At 46.1% G+C, this 13,453-nt stretch overlaps 1 non-coding gene across 1 annotated transcript; it reads right to left on the reverse strand.

The window, feature by feature from the left end:
* Positions 1–786: 786 nt before the first annotated feature.
* On the reverse strand, positions 787–942 carry LOC138288658 (small nucleolar RNA U109). The gene has a single exon (XR_011202514.1). It is a non-coding gene; the product is annotated as a small nucleolar RNA U109 (small nucleolar RNA).
* Between the last annotated feature and the right edge of the window lie 12,511 nt (positions 943–13,453).

A 13,453-nucleotide genomic window follows, 5' to 3' on the forward strand; every position in this document is an offset into this window, starting at 1 on the left:
TTTTGGCTGTTCATCTTACACTGTGGGTGTGTGTTGCAGAGCAGCCACCTCGGGCAAGTCCCTCCTCCCCCCCCCCAAGCTTCCTCTGAAACATCAAACCAACAGCAAGGGGGGCGCTTTTCCAAGGCCAGCTCACCTTCCTTTATCTTAGCTCCCATGCTTGTCTTGGAATGAGAGCTTTAATTTCCTTGTTGTCTGGGCCATATCTGGAAAAGACGAGCTGCAGTGCTCCGGTGCTGCTTAAAAGGGAGTGCTATGCTGATTAGTGACTGCAGCCATGATGATTGTATGAGCATGATCCCACGAACCTGCATTTAAATAAAGCAAATATGCAACTTAGAATTTATTTAAACAAACTAATTACATTGGAAAAAATACGAAACAGGCAGAAAAACATACACATAACACTGAGAGGGCAGCTCTGGGCCCCACAAGGCTATAACTGGCATTGCTTCTTTAAGGGGTCCCTCTAAAACGATGAAATGGGAGACTGTTGTTGCTTTCCCGGTGCCTGACTTCATCGGTTTGGAGCTGTGTGTTTGTGAGATGGCATTCCTGTATATTCATGTATTTGTTCTGCCTAAAGAAGCATTATGGTCTCACCTGCTTTGACTCAGTGAGTTGTAACCTCCTGCTGCTAACACAAGTGAACATTTTTTTAACCTTTCCTTCAGTACTCCACAGGAATGCATGGCTTTCCTTACTCTACCCCACCCCCGCACCACCACTTTGTACAAGTATACTTTTCACAAGAGACCGTTCTGCTGGTTTGTATAAGTAGGATGTTTGTGTGGGAAGTACATACTAGCACTCGGCCTGTTCTGGCAGGCCCGTGGCCCTGATAGCTCCACCCTTCATCTGGCACATTAATGGGTTAATCGCACTCTATGGAAAGTGGACTCACACGGGGCAGTACTTGAGTGCAGACCCCTCCATGTGCGTTTCAAACATTCAAGTACACTCTCCTCATACAATATAAACAATCATCCAGTTATGTAGAAGAAATACGGTTACGGAGCAGAACTGTCTTTCAGAATTTAATATAATATTATCAGCCAGCAATGGTGTTCAGCACCCGCAACCCTTTCCATGAGCCCTGCAGTGATCAGGGCGGCAGTCACCTTTTCATCCTTCCAAAGTCGCTAAACTAAGAGGGTCTCAAAACCTCTGATTTGCAGTTCACATGAATCAAATAAGTAGTATTCATCCCACCAAGCCAATTATACCAGTTACAAATTTCTAAACAACAGTCAGAATAAACTCGAAAATGCAGAAGTGCTTTCAAGGCCGTTCCTTTTAATTGTTTTTCTTAAATATTACTAACAAGTGATCCAACTATGAGCACTAGTGTTTAATTTTGTTTAATCATCGACACGTGTGTACAGATTTTGCAGTTTCCCCATTACACCTCCCACCCCATTTGCGTCTGCACAATACATTCATTCGCTGGTCTGATATCTTCTAAGCCGGTGGTTCCCAACCTGTGGGCCGGGGACCCCTGGGGGTCCGCGAAGCCTCGTCAGGGGGTCCGCGGCTGCTTAAGAAATGTAATAATATTAGGTCCCAGCTATCAGTATTGACTCAGTGGGGGTCCCCCGGTTCCAATAATGATTCAGTGGAGGTCCCTGGGCTCCAGTATTGATATAATGGGGGTCCACAGAAGTGAAAAGGTTGGGAACCATTGTTCTAAGCTGTGCGCACGAGTGAGCTTTCACAGGGGCCATGACAGGCAGCCAGGGCCGCAACTTTTCACCCCGCCCAATAAATACATTTTGTGATAAATAGTTGGGTACAGGTGCTTTCAGTTGGGTATGGGGAGGTGTCTGTCAGAATTCACCAGGACTTCTCACACACAGACAAAAATGCACACACATAAACTCTACCACTTGCTGTTAGGAAAGATATACAAAATGTTGGTTATTTCACAAAATAATGTGCTTTTTTTCTCTTATTCCCTCTGCATTCCTTTCTGTTTCCACTGCCATTTAAGCCACTGGTGTGCGCCCTGCTCGTCGAATAATGTATTTTAACATCATATGCCCACGTGATTGTTTGGAAATTTAAAGTTTACACCCCTGCTGTATACCTTTAAGTATACTTATACTGTGGTTCAAAGCTATTTAATTTGTTGCGAGCACTACCTCTGAAATGATCCCTGCAGGGGTTACCACTACTAATATTACCACTACTGTGATTACTATCTCTGAGATTACCACTGCAGGGATTACCACTGCAGGGATTACCACTACTGTGATTACCACTACTGTGATTACTACCACTGTAGAGGGTACCACTGCTGAAATACCACTGCTCTGATTGCTACCTCTAAAACTACCACTGCAGGGATTATCACTGCTGAGATTACCACTACTGCAATTACTACAGCTGAAGCTACCCCTGCAGGGGTTACCACTGCTGAGGTTACCACTACTGTGATTACTACCTCCAAGATTACCAATGCAGGGATTACCTCTTCTGAGATTACCACAGTTTAAATTATCACTTCAAGGATTACCACTGCTAAAATTACCACTACTGGGATTACTACCTTTGAGATTACCACTGCTGACATTACCACCACTGTGATTACTAACTCTGAGATTACCACTACTGATATTACCACTACTGTGATTACTACCTCTGAGACTACCACTGCAGTGAATACCACTGCTGAGATTACCACTACTGAGATTATCACTACTGTTATTACTACCACTGAGATTACCACTGCAGGGAGTACCACTGCTGAATTACCACTACTGTGATTACTACCTCTGAGAGTATCACTGCAGGGATTACTGACACTGAGATTACCACTACTGCGATTACTAATTCTGACATTACCACTGCTGATATTACCACTACTGTGATTACTACCTCTGAAGTTACCCCTGCAGGGGTTACCAATGCTGAGGTTATCACTACTGTGATTATTACCTCCGAAATTACCAGTACAGGGATTACCTCTGCTGAGATTACCACTGTTTAAATTATCACTGCAGGGATAACCACTGTTGAGATTACCACTACTGGGATTATTACCTCTAAGATTACCACTGCACAGATTACCACTGCTGAGATTACCACTGATATGATTATTCCACTGAATTACTACTACTGATATTACCACTACTGTGATTACTACCTCTGAGATTACCACTGCAGGGATTTCCACTACTGTGTTTACTACCACTGAGATTACCACTGCAGGGAGTACCACTACTGAATTACCACTACTGTAATTACTACCGCTGAGAGAACCACTGCAGGGATTACCACTGCTGAGATTACCACTGCTGCTACTACCACTACTGTGAATAATACCTCTGAAATTACCCCTGCAGGGGTTACCACTACTGTGATTACTACCTCTGAGATTAACACTGCTGCAATTACCACTGCTGGGATTACCACTGCTAGGATTACCACTGCTGAGATTACCACTACTGTGATTACTACCAATGAGAGTATCACTGCAGGGAGTACTACTGCTGAATTACCACTACTGTGATTACTACCTCTGAGAGTATCACTGCAGGGATTACTGCCCCTGAGATTACCACTACTGCGATTACTAACTCTGACATTACCACTGCTGATATTACCACTACTGTGATTACTACCTCTGAAATTACCCCTGCAGGGGTTACCAATGCTGAGGTTATCACTACTGTGATTATTACCTCCGAAATTACCAGTACAGGGATTACCTCTGCTGAGATTACCACCGTTGAAATTATCACTGCAGGGATAACCACTGTTGAGATTACCACTAGTGGGATTACTACCTCTGAGATTGCCACTGCAGGGATTACCACTGCTGAGATTACCACTGCCGCTATTACCACTACTGTGAATAATACCTCTGAAATTACCCCTGCAGGGGTTACCACTACTGATATTACCACTACTGTGATTACTACCTCTGAGATTAACAATTACCACTGCTGGGATTACCACTGCTAGGATTACCACTGCTGAGATTACCACTACTGTGATTACTACCATTGAGATTATCACTGCAGGGAGTACCACTGCTGAATTACCACTTCTGTGATTATTACCTCTGAGAGAACCACTGCAAGGATTACCACTGCTGAGATTAACACTACTGCGATTACAAACTCTGAGATTACCACTGCTGATATTACCACAGCTGTGATTACTACCTCTGAAGATACACCTGTAGGAGTTACCACTGCTGAGGTTACCACTACTGCGATTACTACCTCTGAAGCTACCCCTGCAGGGGTTACCACTGCTGAGGTTACCATTATTGTGATTACTACCTCCAAGATTATCAGTGGAGGGATTACCTCTGCTAAAATTATTACCGTTCAAATTATCACTTCAGGGATTACCATGCTAAAATTACCACTACTGGGATTACTACCTCTGAGATTACCACTACTGATATTACCACTACTGATATTACTACCTCTGAGATTACCACTGCTGATATTACCACTTCTGTCATTACTAACTCTGAGATTATCCCTGCAAGGATTACAACAGTTGAATTACAATTTCTAAGATTACCACTAGACTGAGTAAAATAGATTGAAGAATAAGTGTACTGATCCTGTGCTAACCTACTCCTTAAAATGAAACCGTACTTTATAAGTACCCACCACCCTATCTTAATGACCTTACAGGGCCCTCTCCTTTACCCAATGGTTACATTGCACCGGGGGTGCCAGTGGGCCCACCAGTGCCTATTTTGGAGAACCAGGACTCTTCCATTCTGTCCCCTGGTGGTCCTATTGGTCTTTACAATGCATGGGCCTACCCTCTCCATTAGTCCCCCTCAGGCCTAGGCATAGATATGACTGTAGCATTCTCAAGTGGCAGGGACACCAAGCGCTTCATTTTCCTGCATCCATTCTTATGTTAAACCTTTCTGTGCCCAGGCAAAGACACGCTTTCATTGTCATAAAATATTATTTTGTACCATGTAACATTTCAGGATTTTTATTGAGTATTTCCATGTTCTTTGTCCATGTACACAGGCATGCTATCAGTGTTAGGTGGACCAGCCCCTTTGATATTTTAGTAGATGCTGCTTTGTTTCACTCTTTGCCTTTTATTCTGTAGAACACTAAAAATGTGTTCCCATGACATCGACCCTGTTACATGGATATTTGCACTTTTGCGGTTACATAGATAATTGCACTTTTGCCGATAATTTTCACGGCGAGCGGATTTTATTTTTGTGTGTTTCCTTTGTGCTCATGGCTCTGTCGGCTTGCTTATGTGAAACTGTTTTACTTTTCAGTTTATGTGGCAAGAAAAGTGTGGTTAGGAGCTTACAATGCTAATAGCTTTAACTCAAGTAAACGCGAGACCTACTGCATTGCAAATGCTTGTTACCCTTCCTACCTCTCTTCTTGGGAGCTGCCTGGGCCACTGTTCCAGGCTTCAATGCTCCTCGTTCTCCCTGTTTCTAAGCCTGTGCTCTAGTTGCCACAAACACACTCTCTGCAACTCCACTTCAGCCCATGCCGAAGTCTTCAAATCATTGCCCATAAGATAATGTGCAGGAAGGGATGAAGATACAGCAACTTTTTAGGGTCAGTAACCCTCCCCCAGCTGAAATTAACCACTGCCATGGAGTGGCACATAGTGATGTTCCTGTGTCCCTGTAAGCTTCTGCCTCAATACCATTTATAAGGGTATGCTGCTTGTATTTCTTCATATTAGGAGTCCAGGCAGCAAACGTGGCGAGGTCAATGTCACCCTCTGATACCAGGACAGTCTTAGAGGTTGCTCTGACTAGGCCAGAGTTCACTGCAGTACCCAAGGTGAACCCAGCTACATCACCAGATGTGCTACTACTACCATTGTTACTGCTAGTGGCTAGTACTGGTGCTATTCTTCAGACAACTGGAATCAGATGTCCTATGGCCTTTTGTTTTACCAAGAAAGCACCATGGTTTCTCGTTGAAGGAAGAGGATTTGGACCCACCCCCAGAAAAAGTTTGTGGACCTGATAAAGACTCTTTCTTTTTGTCTTTAGGTTTCTCTCCATCCTTCCCTGAGGACTTAGAACTATTACCCTACTTTTGGTCACCCCCAATATGGGTGTTCTTAACCATCCTTGTATGGCCCATTTGTGTGCCTTCTTTCCCAGTTCTTGGGGAGAGGTCAGCTCAGAGTCCACCAGGTATTGGTGCAGTTTTTCAAACACAGTTATTAAGGATATGCTCTCTCATGATCAAATTGTACAGCCCTTCATAGTCATGTACCTTACTACTGTGTAGCCAGCCTTCCAGAGCCTTAACTTTACAGTCTACAAAATCAACCCAGGCTTGAGAGGACTCCTTCTGGGTTTCTCTGAACTTACTCCTGTACTCCTCAATTGTACGCCCAAACCCATCCATCAGTGCCTCTTTCAAAACCTGATAGTCGTCTGCATCCCCTTCCCTTCACTTCAAAAGCTTGTCTCTGCCTTTGTCTGCAAAAGAGAGCCACAGGATAGCTGTCCACTGCCTCTGGGGACCTTTTGGACTTTACAGGCCCTCTCCAGAGCACTTACCCATTTGTGGATGTCATCCCCAGATTTGTAAGGGGGGACTATCCTGCTGAGAGTCCTAGAATCAAAGTGTTCCGCCCTAACCCTAGAGTCTCTAGTGCTGCGACCATGGGGTTCTAACCCCAAACTCTTCCTTCCTTTCTCCACCTCCAAGGCCTCCATTTCAAGACCCAGCTGCTCCCTTTTAAGCCTGAGCTTAGTTTTCTCAAGCTTGAGCAGGTTGTAACCCCTATCTAATGCTAACTCCTTTCAGTTATTAGAATGGGTGGACTCAATACAGGATGCTGAGGAGAGTGTGAATGAAATCAAGGAGGATCTATTCCTCCTAGTAACCCTTTGGACCCTCCCAGGGAAGGTAAAAGTGAACCTATCTGTGTGCCCCCTTTCTGTACTATTAGTACCTCCCTCTACAGACCAAGAGGTATCCTCAATGACTTCCTCTGAGTCCTCTTTGACATGCTCCGAGTAAGAACCTGAAGTGCAGGGTACTTCCTGGCCTAAACCTCCCACCTTGGTCTCCCTGCTCTACCTGCTCTTCATGATGCCAGAGGTCATACTGTATGAGCATTTCTAGGAACTTAAGCATGCTGTATCCAGACTCATGTGGAAACTCACCTATGGCAATAATAAAGTACACTGTTTTAAAGACAAAGTGCTACAAGATCACCAAGCAACTGATAGCCAGGAGCTAGAGAGCCCTCACACACCCATTAGGATGTAAAGCTTCATCTCAGGGCACGCTCCTCGTCAGACCGGTGCTGCAATGTTTAACGGGCCACCCCTTAGAAAGGTGGTGGTTCTTAGCCAGAGATTTTTTACTGATGGTAACATGTTTCGCGTCTAGATGGTCACATAGGATCCAGTGACGCTTCTTCAGGACCACAAATATCACTTCTCCTGATAATAATACTGAAGCCCAATTAGGATATAATAAAGTAAGTACTGGTCGGTCACTTACTCGTGTAGGATGCACGTCATGGTCAGTCTAGTCTGCAAGTCGCCCATCCCATCCTAATGTACGGGCTTCCTAGGAGTACGGTCCCTGGGTAGGTGCCGGGCTGTTCCAGATCGTGGACTTTTACCACATTCTTGGTCTTTTGGCCTGCGTACTCCTAGGATGCAAAACATTTTGACCTAGCACCATAGGACTTGGGACATTTCCCACTTTCCTTTATCGGAGTGCAGCTGAGCATTATATCCATAAGTACTCCGCTTTTTAATTTTTTAATCTTGGCCTAAACCTTCTTCTGAATTATTAAATATGATGGTTATGGTTTAGAGCCAATTTTATTCTCTCTTTCTGCTCTCCTGCATACACCTATAGTTTGTGTTCATCATAGGTCTTACTAACATTGGTAAAAAATCTCCGGCTAAGAACCACCACCTTTCTAAGGGGTGGCCTGTCAGATATTGCAGCCCCGGTCTGACGAGGAGCGTGCCCCGTGATGAAGCTTTACATCCTATTGGGTGTGTGAGGGCTCTCTAGCTCCTGGCTATCAGTTGCCTTGTGATCTTGTAGCACTTTTTCTTTGGAACAGTGTACTTTATTATTGCTATAAGTTATATGTGGGAGAGTGTACACTGGACCAAGTAATCTCCGTGTTCCCCCGCTTTATTGTAGAAACTCACCTATGGCCAAGTGGTAAAGCAATTCAAGTCTTTATCCCAACCGCTGCACCACCAATGTAGGATGCTGGAACATTATATGGTGTACACCTATAGGTGAGGCACTATGCTGAGCCCAGGCAGCCCTTATTTATAGTGTAGGAGGTTTTAGATAACCAGAGCTCTCAGAGAGGTAGCTGTGGAGATCAGCTAAGGCTTATCCAGGAGGGTGTAAAGCAGTTCAAATACCACACAGGTCAGGTCAGTCAGTGATGTACACACAGGAAAGAACCACACAAGTGTAAGAAAAATATTCAATATTTACTGTAACACACACTAGAACTAACTTTGGTATATCTCCAAACCGGAGATACAATCATACAAAAATATGGTTAAAAAAGGTTTGTACAGGTATGTAATAACATGTGCCCCAATGGGGGGGATGTAGGAGGCTGGCCTGGCTTGCAGTGGGTACCAAGGGGTACTTACACTCTGTACCAGGTCCAGTTATCCCTTATTAGTGTAGAAGAGGTGTTTCTAGCAGCTTAGACTGATAGAAGGTAGCTATAGCATAGCAGTTTAGGCTGAACTAGGAGACAAGCAAAGCTCCTACTATACCACTGGTGTCATATGCACAATATCATAGGAAAACACAATACACAGATATACTAAAAATAAAGGTACTTTATTTTTATGACAATATGCCAAAAGTATCTCAGTGAGTACCCTCAGTATGAGGATGCCAAATATACACAAGATATATGTACACAATACCAAAAATATGCAGTAATAGCAAAAGGAAGTAATGCAAGCAATGTAAAGTTACAGTAGATTGCAATAGGAGCACATAGGTATAGGGGCAACACAAACCGTACACTCCAAAAGTGGAATGCGAACCACGAATGGACCCCAAACCTATGTGAGCTTGTAGAGGGTCGCTGGGACTGTAAGAAAACAGTGAGGGTTAGAAAAATAGCCCACCCCAAGACCCTGAAAAGTAGGTGTAAAGTGCACCTATAACCCCCAGAGAGCACAGAAGTTGTGATAGGGGGTTTCTGCAAGGAAGACCAACACCAGCAAAGCAACCAAAGTGGATTTCCGGACCTGAGTACCTGTGGAACAAGGGGACCAAGTCCAAGAGTCGCGACAATGTCGAGAGTGGGCAGATGCCCAGGAAATGCCAGATGAGGGTGCAAAGAAGCTGCCACCGGACGGTAGAAGCTGTGGATTCTGCAAGAACGAAGAGGGCTAGAAACTTCCCCTTTGGAGGATGGATGTCCCACGTCGTGAAGAAGCTTGCAGAGGTGTTCCCACGCAGAAAGACTGCAAACAAGCCTTGCTAGCTGCAAGGGTCGCGGTTAGGGTTTTTGGATGCTACTGTGGCCCAGGAGGGACCAGGATGTCGACACTTGGATGAGGAGACAGAGGGGGTGCCCAGCAAGTCAGGGAGCCCTCACAGAAGCAGGCAGCACCCGCAGAAGTACCGGAACAGGCACTTGGAAGAGGAGTGAACCGGAGTCCACTCGAAGTCACAAAAGGGAGTCCCATGACACCGGAGGACAACTCAGAAGGTTGTGCACTGCAGGTTAGAGTGTCGGGGACCCAGGCTTGGCTGTGCACGAAGGAAATCCTGAAAGAGTGCACAGGAGCAGCTGCAAATCACGCGGTACCAAGCAATGCAGTCTAGCGTGGGGAGGCAAGGACTTACCTCCACCAAACTTGGAATGAAGAGTCACTGGACTGTGGGAGTCACTTGGACAGAGTTGCTGAGTTCCAGGGACCACGCTCGTCGTGCTGAGAGGGGACCCATAGGACCGGTGATGCAGTCTCTTGTTGCCTGCGTTTGCAGGGGGAGGATTCCGTCATCCCACGGGAGATTTCTTCAGGGCTCCTGGTGCAAGAAGGAGGCAGGCTACCCCCAGAGCATACACCACCAGGAAACAGGCGAGAAAGCGGCAGGATCAGTGATAAAAGGTTGCAGTAGTCGTCTTTGCTACTTTGTTGCGGTTTTGCAGGCGTCCTGGTCAGTCAGCGGTCGATCCTTTGGCAGAAGGTGAAGAGAGAGATACAGAGGAACTCTGGTGAGCTCTTGCATTCGGTATCTGAAGAATTCCCCAAAGCAGAGACCCTAAATAGCCAGAACAGGAGGTTTGGCTTCCTAGGAAGGAGGATAGGCTAGTAACACAGGTAAGAGCCTATCAGGAAGAGTCTCTGACGTCACCTGCTAGCCCTGGCCACTCAGAGCAGTCCAGTGTGCCAGCACACCTCTGAATCCAAGATGGCAGAGGTCTGGGGCACGCTGGAGGAGCTCTGGGCACCTCCCCTGTGAGGTGCAGGCCAGGGGAGTGGTCACTCCCCTTTCCTTTGTCCAGTTTCACGCCAGAGCAGGGCTGGGGGATCCCTGAACCGGTATAGACTGGCTTATGCAGAGATGGGCACCATCTGTGCCCATCAAAGCATTTCCAGAGGCTGGGGGAGGCTACTCCTCCCCAGCCCTTCACACCTATTTCCAAAGGGAGAGGGTGTAACACCCTCTATCAGAGGAAATCCTTTGTTTTGCCTTCCTGGGCCAGTGCTGCCTGGACCCCAGGAGGGCAGAAACCTGTCTGAGGGGTTGGCAGCAGCTGCAGTGAAAACCCGGGAAAGGCAGGTTGGCAGTACCCGGGTCTGTGCTAGAGACTCGGGGGATCATGGAATTGTCTCCCCAATGCCAGAATGGCATTGGGGTGACAATTCCATGATCTTAGACATGTTACATGGCCATGTTCGGAGTTACCATTGTGACGCTATACATAGGTAGTGACCTATGTATAGTGCATGCGTGTAATGGTATCCCCGCACTCACAAAGTCCGGGGAATTTGCCCTGAACAATGTGGGGGCACCTTGGCTAGTGCCAGGGTGCCCACACACTAAGTAACTTTGCACCCAACCTTCACCAGGTGAAGGTTAGACATATAGGTGACTTATAAGTTACTTAAGTGCAGTGGTAAATGGCTGTGAAATAACGTGGACGTTATTTCACTCAGGCTGCAGTGGCAGGCCTGTGTAAGAATTGTCAGAGCTCCCTATGGGTGGCAAAAGAAATGCTGCAGCCCATATGGATCTCCTGGAACCCCAATACCCTGGGTACTTTAGTACCATATACTAGGGAATTATAAGGGTGTTCCAGTATGCCAATGTATATTGGTGAAACTGGTCACTAGCCTGTTAGTGACAATTTAGAAAGCAGAGAGAGCATAACCACTGAGGTTCTGGTTAGCAGAGCCTCAGTGAGACAGTTAGTCATTACACAGGGAACACATACAGGGCACACTTATGAGCACTGGGGCCCTAGCTGGCAGGGTCCCAGTGACACATACACTAAAACAACATATATACAGTGAAATATGGGAGTAACATGCCAGACAAGATGGTACTTTCCTACACAACCCCCCCCCAAACGAAGGACAATAAGACTAGCCATAACCTGATGAGTCTTCATTGTCTAAGTGGAAATATCTGGAGAGTCCATCTGCATTGGAGTGGGTACTCCCAGGTCTATGTTCCACTGTATAGTCCATTCCCTGTAGAGATATGGACCACCTCAACAATTTAGGGTTTTCGCCTTTCATTTGTTTTAGCCAAAGTAGAGGTTTGTGGTCTGTCTGAACAATGACGTGAGTGCCAAACAGGTATGGGCTCAACTTCTTCAGTGCCCAGACCACAGCAAAGGCCTCCCTCTCTGTGGCAGACCAACGCTTTTCTCTAGGGGTCAACCTCCTGCTGATAAAAGCAACAGATTGATCCTGGCCCTCAGAATTGAGTTGTAATAAGACCGCCCCTACCCCTAATTCAGATGCATCAGTTTGAACAATGTATTTCTTGGAGTAACATGGGCTTTTTAGGACAGGTGCAGTGCACATGGCCTGTTTCAGCTCTTCAAAAGCTTTCTGACAGCTAGCTGTCCACAATACCTTTTTAGGCATTTTCTTGGAGGTGAGGTCATTAAGTGGGGCTGCAATGGAGCCATAGTTCTTAATGAACCTCCTGTAATACCCAGTGAGGCCTAAGAAGGCTCTCACCTGGGTCTGAGTTGTAGGGGGAACCCAATCAATGATAGTTTGGATTTTCCCCTAAAGTGGTGCAATCTGTTCTCCACATACCAGGTGTCCCAGATAAACCACTTTCCCCTGCCCTATCTGGCACTTTGAAGCCTTGATAGTGATGCGTGCCTTTTGCAGGTGTAGGAGGCTGGACTGGCTTGTAGTGAGTACCAAGGGGTATTTGCACCTTGCACCAGGCCCAGTTATCCCTTATTAGTGTATAGGGTGTCTAGCAGCTTAGGCTGATAGGTAATGGTAGCTTAGCAGAGCAGCTTAGGCTGAACTAGGAGACGTGTGAAGCTACTACAGTACCACCTAGTGTTATATGCACAATATCATAAGAAAACACAATACACAGTTATACTAAAAATAAAGGTACTTTATTTTTATGACAATATGCCAAAGTATCTTAGAGTGTACCCTCAGTGAGAGGATCGGAAATATACACAAGATATATATACACAATAGCAAAAATATGCAGTATAGTCTTAGAAAACAGTGCAAACAATGTATAGTTACAATAGGATGCAATGGGGAAACATAGGGATAGGGGCAACACAAACCATATACTCTAGAAGTGGAATGCGAACCACGAATGGACCCCAAACCTATGTGACCTTGTAGAGGGTCGCTGGGACTATTAGAAAATAGTGAGAGTTAGAAAAATAACCCTCCCCAAGACCCTGAAAAGTGAGTGCAAAGTGCACCAAAGTTCCCCTAAGGACAAAATAGTCGTGTTAGAGGGAGAATGCAAGGAAAACACAAATCAGCAATGCAACAACGATGGATTCCTGACTGAGGGTACCTGTGGAACAAGGGGACCAAGTCCAAAAGTCACAAGCAGCTCGGAGATGGGCAGATGCCCAAGAAATGCCAGCGGTTGGTGCAAAGAAGCTCTTACTAGGCTGAAGAGCTGTGAATACTGCAGGAACGACAAGGGCTAGAGACTTCCCCTTTGGAGGATGGATCCCCCACGCCTTGGAGAGTCGTGCAGAAGTGTTTTCCCGCCGGATGGACGCCAACAAGCCTTGCTACACGCAAATCGTGCGTTTGGCGTTTTTGGACGCTGCTGGGGCCCAGGAGGGACCAGGAGGTCGCAAATTGGACCTGCAGAGAGAGGGGACGTCGAGCAAGACAAAGAGCCCTCACTGAAGCAGGTAGCACCCAGAGAAGTGCCAGAAACAGGCACTACGAGGATGCGTGAAACGGTGCTCGCCGAAGTTGCACAAAGGA

This window comes from Pleurodeles waltl, chromosome 4_1 (genome assembly GCF_031143425.1).
Source record: "Pleurodeles waltl isolate 20211129_DDA chromosome 4_1, aPleWal1.hap1.20221129, whole genome shotgun sequence".
NCBI classification, from domain to species: Eukaryota; Metazoa; Chordata; class Amphibia; order Caudata; family Salamandridae; genus Pleurodeles; species Pleurodeles waltl.